Raw genomic sequence first — 7,220 nt, forward strand, 5'->3', positions numbered from 1 at the left:
TCCAGTCATTTTTGGATAATCTTCAGTAGAATCTTGCTTGCATGTGAAATCAACGATATTGTTCTGTAGTTTCCACACTCTGTTGGGTCACCCTTCTTTGTAATGGGAACAAATATACATCTCGTCCAGTCAGAGAGTTTCACCTTAAGAAAGTATATGTGGAGTACGCATATGCCTATCCAGAGGCAAGAGTCACTACTCCATTGTCAAGCTTTATTTAAGCAACATTATTTGAACAACTCAGACATCTTTAATTAAAAGAAGTGATAAGGTAAAATATCTTGACTTGTGTCCCCTGGAGTTTTTATGAATGAATAATTCACATCTAGCTATTCCTGTGAAAACTCTAAAGGCACAAAACAGCTTCCTCTGATGGCTGAATGAGGAAGTGAAATTATAAATGGCAGGCAGGCTAGTCACATAGAGGATGAGGCAAAGATCTTTGCAACTGACAGCCATGTATAATAAATTTTGTGCATGGAAGCACCCAGGAGTTTAAGTCCTCGTGAAAAGAACTGTAATCAAGGAACCAATTCCACCCTCAAGAAGAGGTTATACATGAGGCGGCCTAATTCGTCTCTTTGATATCGTCCCACAACTCTTTTAATCTTCGACATTGTTCAAATCTATCCTTGAGATAGTTTTTAAATTCTGGTGGGATACACTCAAGGTTTTATTTTGGTTCTTGAAAACAGAAGGCAGTCGCCAGAACAGAATAAGAAACACTGCTTGGCTCAACATCAAGAATACGAAACACTGCATGGCTCAACATCAAGAAAGGTTTACACCAGAAATGTGTCCTATCTCCAAAACTTTTTCTTTTTTTTTTTTTTAGATTTGTACACCGATTTTTATATCAGCGTTATTCACAATCTCAAGAACATGTAAACAGCCCAATTTACCAACCACAATTGAATGGATTGAGACATTATGGTACATTTACAATCTATATACAAAATAGATCATCCAGGAGGCTGTGCTCTTTGAGGACAAATATGACATTAGGATTGGAGGAAGACTTATCAAAAGTTTGCATTATGCAGATGACATTACCCTGCTTGTTGAAACTGAAGAGGACCTGAAGCATTTTCTGTAAAAGGCCGAGGCCTGCAGCCTTCAATATGGATTAAAGCTTAACATCAAGAAAACAAATATTCTCACCACTGGGCCTATTGGCGGCATTATGAAACAAGGTGAAGAGATTTAGATTGTTGTTTTGCTCCACAATCAACACTCTTGGTGTTAGCAGCCAGAAAATCAAAAGACATTGTATTGGGAAAATCTGCTGTTCAGAACCGCTCCAAAGTACTGAAGAGCAACAATGTCAGTCTGGTGACTAAGGTGTGCCTGATCTTTGACATTTTTTTGTTATGCATCAGAGAGCTGGACAATGACTAGATGACTATGATAGAAAGACAATTGATGCCTTTGAGCTGTGGTACTGAAGAAGATTGTTGTATATACCATGAACTGCCACCAGGAGAACAAACAGGTTTGTCCTGGAGAGGATGAAAACAGGTTGATCCTTAGAGTCAAGGATTCTGAGGCTTCATCTGACATACTTTGGGCATGTTGCAAGGAGAGACTAGTCGTTGAAGAGGAACATCATGCTTGGAAGGGTGGAGGGACAACGTAAGAGAGGAAGCCCTCGATGACAGGGATTGATTCAGTGACTAGGATAAGGAGGTTAGTTGTGTAAGAGACAATATGGTGGTACAGGATAGAAGAGCAGGTTTCAGGGCTGTTGTACATAGAGTTGCTATGAGTTGCGAACAACTCAAATGCACATAACATTAACAACAATACACATCTTTAATTTGAACTTTCACATGAGTAATAATATGGATTGAGGCTCAATGTCAAGAAGACAAAAATTCTTACCACTGGATCAATTGGCAGCATCAGGATGGATGGTAAAGAGATTGAGATTGTACACAGCTTTAGTTTGCTTGGCTCCACAGTCAACAGTCTTGGCACCAGCAGCCAGGAAATTTAAAGGCACATTGCCATGGGAAACTCTGCTGTTAGGGACCTCTCCAAAGTACTGAAGAGCAATGGGGTCTCTCTGGAGACTAAGGTGCATCTGATACAGGCCATGGTCTTTGCAATCACTTGTTATGCATCAGAGTGTTGGACAATGACCAAGGAGAATAGAAGGAGAATTGATGCCTTTGAGCTGTGGTGCTGGAGAAGAGTAGTGAGAATACCATGGACTGCTAGGAAAACAAACAGATTTGTCCTGGAATGGGTTAAACTGGGTGGCTCATTGGAGGCAAGAATTCTGAGGCTCTGTCTAACATACTTTGGACATGTTGTGAGGAGAGACCGGTCCTTGGAGAAGGACATCATGCTTGGGAGGGTGGAGGGACAGCGCAGGAGGGGAAGGCCCTCTATGAGGTGGATTAATTCAGTGACTGGAATAATAGGGATGGGAGTGTCAGAGACAGTGCGATTGGCACAGGACAGAGCAGAGTTTAGGGCTGTTGTACATAGGGTTGCTATGAGTCTCAAGCGACTCGGCAGCACATAACAATAACAACAACAACAATAGATTATTTGTTCTACAGTCATATTAATCCACACAATCATGTATGTGGATTCTGACTCCTAGCAAGCCTAAGGAATAGAACTTCCTTATTGTAAATTTTCCTGTATTTTAATAGTTTATGAAAGCAGGCTGCTACATCTTTCTCTCAGCTCACAGTTTTGGGTTGGAAATGCTAGTCTTTTGGTTAAGAATTAAGTTCTTAATACCCTAGGGATCCTCTAGATAAATGTAGAAGAATAAAAGTTATTATCTTTGAGGACTAACTATGGGTTAAGGCACATTAGTGAAACATTATTGTAAGGTTTTAACTTAATGGTTTATGACTAGGTATAACAAAGTGTATGATAGACAATCTTGAAAGTATAGTCATTGGGCTCAGAATGTGAAAACAAAACTAAACACAGAAAGTCAAATCAGAGAAAGCGCTCTACCAAGATTTAATAAAAGCTGGTCTGTATGAAGAGGAATGAGGAATCAGGATTGAAGGAAGATGCATCAATAGCCTGCATTATGCAGATGATGCAGTTTTGCATGTAAAAAGTGAAGAAGTCTTGGAGTACTTGCTGCAGATGAACAGAGACTACAGCTTTCAGTACAAATGACAACTCCATATTCAGAAAACAAAAATGCTCCAGTCCCTCCCAAGTAAGGCAGTGATTTATAAAATCGTTGTTACTACATTCTGTATGGTATTCCATCATATGAATTTACCATAAATTCTCAATCCATTCAATTGTGATTGGACATCTGGGCTGTTTCCATATCCTTGCAATGGTGAATAATACAGCTAAGAACAAAATCTGCTTTTGGACCTCAGTTATTTTCTTGGGGTAAATTCCAAGCAGTGGAATAGCTGCGTCATATGAAATTTCTATGTTCAGCTTTTTGAGGAAATGTCAAATTAACTTCCAGAGTGGTTGTACCATTTTAACAATTGCATCAACAGTGAATAAGAGTCCCTATCTCTTCACATTCTCTCCAAAATTTATTACTTGTTGCTCTGTTAAACTTTGCCACTGTTACTGGAGTGAGATACTATCTCACTGTGGTTTTAATTCACATCTATAGACTTACTTTTGACAATGTTTTCATTGCATCTTAAGGCTCTCCCTTCATTTTCATTTGTTCTTGATCATAGTCTACTTCCTGAAATTGTTGAATTTTGACCACTTTTCTTTTGGCACTGTGAAATACACATGGAATGTATATTTCTTCCATCTTTTGATGCTTCCTATATCATGCCATATTTTGCAGAAAGAATCTTCCAGTACTGAAATTTGAGGCTCAATTTTTTTAACTGTAATAATTATTTAATAGAACCTTAGTTTTCACATGTAAATTTTTGAAAAATATTTTATACTGGTTTAAATACATAGTTTTAAAAATTCATATACATTGTTTTTCACACTAGATCTTTCCCCTTTCCTTCACCAATCCCTCCTTCCACCCATCAAATTGTATAACCCCATGTTTAAGCCTCGCCCTCCTTAAATCCTCATACATGCTCTGCAATAATGAAATTATATGATATTTGTCTTTATGAAACTGAGTTAGCTTAGCATAATGCTCTCCAGACCTTCTCATGTTCAATGGTAATTTACAAAATTATTGTTCCTGCATGCTGCATAGTATTCCAATGAGTTAATATACCGTGATTTCTCAAACTTGGGAGGGACTGGGGTGTCCAATGAATCTGAGCAGAAGCTCAGAGGACTCCTTGAACAAGCGATGGCTAATGGACCTTGCATCTTCTTTATTGATGAAATTGATACTATTACACCCAAAAGAGAAGTTGCTTCAAAAGACATGAAACAGAGAATTGTAGCCCAGCTGAACAACGTGGCAGTGACAGTTCATGTCCTAGTCACTGGAGATACTAACCAGCCAGATTTGCTAGACCCTGCTCTGAGATGTGCAGAAAGGTTTGACAGAAGTATGCCTAGGTATCCCAGACGAAGCAGTCAAGGAAAGAATACTTCAGATTTTGTGCAGGAAACTGAGACTTCCTGAAGCATTTCCTTTTCATCACCTAGCACACCTAACACCTGGTTTTGTTGGTGCCAATCTCATGGTGCTCTGCTGGTAAGCAGCTGCGTGTGTCCTCAGCAGGGACTTGATGGAGCTGCAGGAATGGAAGCACGGCGATCCCAAGACTGGAGCCTTGTCCACTTTCACTTTGAGATGCCAGGAATGGGTGTGAATGGAGCTCACTTCTAAAACAAAGGATGATTTGCAAAGGCTCTTGGGGTTGCTGAGAGAACAAAATCCTCTCGCAGATGAACTGCCTCAAGGGCTGCACATTGAGTTGGATGATTCCATTGTTTCTCTAGCCTCAGTTCAACTCTTTGTCAAAAGAGAAGGCTTTGTCCCTGTCCCCAATTTAACATGGGCTGACATCAGTGCCCTGGAACATGTTATAGAAGAGCTCACCATGGCAATATTGGCACCAGTCTGGAACCCAGATCAGTTCAGAGCTCTTGGATAAATGATTCCAGCTGAGATCCTCCTTGCTGGTCCTCCTGGCTGTGGTAAAACCCTCCTGGCAATGACTGTTGCAAATGAATCTTGACTAATTTGTGAATTTCCTACTTGTGAAGGGTACTGAATTACTAAATATGTATGCTGATGAAAGTGAACTTGCTGTGTGACAGGTTTTTCAGAGAGTCAAGAACTCAGTACCCCAAGTGATATTCTTCAATTAAAGGGGTGTCTTATGCTCTCAGAGTCAGGGGCAAGTGTTCGAGTGGTGAACCAGCTACTCACAGAGATGGACGATCTGGAAACACAGCAAAAGATGTTAATTATGGCAGACACCAACAGGTCAGTTATCATTGACCCAGCAATATTGTGTCCAGGGCAGCTGGACAAAACCCTCTTTGTTGATTTGCCACTCCCAGAAGATCACTTGGCCATCTTAAAACTATCACACACACACACACACACACACACACACGACCGCACACCATGCCCTCATTGGATATTGATGCAAATTTGGAAGGAATTGCCAGCAATCTTTCTGTAATTGCTATATGGGCACGTGGGCCTCTCTGCTTTGATGAAAGAAGCTTCACTCAGTGCCCTGAGACAGGAAATGGCCTGGCATAAGAGTTGAAGGGATGAGAAAAGTGAACTCAATGTTAAACTTAAACACTTTGAAGGAGCTTTTAAGAAAGTAAAACCATCTGTATCCAAAAAGATAAAGCATTGTATGAAGAACTGCAGCTGTCTCTGAGCCTGTGATGTTTCCAGGGATTTGGAGGCGACCAGGGCACCATCCTGGTGGAGAAGCCCTCAGACTCAGATCCCACCTCCACAGAAGTATTTTCTTTTCAGATGAATGAGGCTCAGCTGCACTGAAGGCCCTTCCCGCCTTCTTTGGAAATTCCTTAACCTCCTTTTATAGGAAACAGGAATTGCATAAGCTTTTGAAATAAAAGAACTGAAAATTTTAAAAAAAATTGGTCTAGTAGGACCTGTGAGTGAGCCTTTAGCTTGATGAAATTGGATCCTGGTATGTAAGTGTTTGTGCTATTTTTTTTCTGAATTCCCATATGACCCAGATATTCCACTGCTAGGAATAAAAGTGACGGAAAGTAAAACTGAGACACAAATGGAGATATGTACACCTTTGTTCCTTGGGGCAAGGATTCTGAAGCATCATCTGACATACTCTGGGTATGTTGGAAGGAAGGACCAGTCATGCTTGGGATGGTGGAGAGATGGTGCAGGAGAGGAAGACCCTTGATGAGATGGATTGATTCAGTGACTGCGGTAATGGGGGTTGGTGTGTTGGAGATAGTGAAATGGACACAAGATGGAGCAGGGTTTAGGGCTCGTGTACATAGGGTCACTATGAGTCACAGGCAACTCAAAGGCACATAACAATAAAAACATGTTCTTAGGAAATGGAGGTGCATTCACACATGGACTACTATGCATTACTAAGGAACAATAATTTCATAAAACGTTACATAAGAGAGTCTAAAAAGCATTGTGCTGTGTGAAATAACTCACATAAGATCACTACTATGAAAGTAGGAGGATAACTGAGTAAGATATGTCTAAGTCTTCAAGAAGGGTAAGAGAAGAGAAGAAATGAAGGGAAGCCAGAAAAAAAGAAAGGAAATCACCAGTATAGCAGAGAATAGAGAGAAGGTTGGAGCATGAAGGAATAGGAAAGAAGCAAAGGAGATTTGAAAAGATGCAGTGATAATAAGCATAGATCAGTAACAATTAATTATATAAAACAGTGTATGGAAATCAAACAATATATATGATTGTGTATAAACCAATAATAATAAAAATAAGCAGAGACCTAAGAGTTCCTGAATCAAACCATTGTTTTTTCAGTCCTAGAAATGCATCTAAGAGCTAGACAAAAAATGAGGACTACAGAATTGGTGCCTTTGATTTGTTGTATTGGAGAAGAGTACAGCTTATTCTCTGTACTCCTAAAAGGACAAACAAATATGTTTTTGAGAAAAGTGCAGCTGAGTGCTCCTTAAAGGTGAGTGTGATGAAGTTTCTTCTTACATATTCAGGCATGTTATTAGGAGGAACTGTTCCCTGTCCTAAATAACATGTCTCCAGACACTCTATGAACTTGGGTAATTATTGATAGTTGTAGAGGGCTTTCAGGCTTTTTGTTCATAGGGTTGTTATGAGTTATATT

General features: G+C 39.9%; 1 pseudogene; it reads left to right on the forward strand.

The window, feature by feature from the left end:
- Positions 1-5,788, forward strand: part of LOC102856723 — a 26,979-nt pseudogene extending 21,191 nt beyond the window's left edge.
- The last annotated feature ends 1,432 nt before the right edge of the window (positions 5,789-7,220 follow it).

This window comes from Elephantulus edwardii, unplaced genomic scaffold, assembly GCF_000299155.1.
Source record: "Elephantulus edwardii isolate Elephantulus edwardi_28Jun2011 unplaced genomic scaffold, EleEdw1.0 scaffold00347, whole genome shotgun sequence".
NCBI classification, from domain to species: Eukaryota; Metazoa; Chordata; class Mammalia; order Macroscelidea; family Macroscelididae; genus Elephantulus; species Elephantulus edwardii.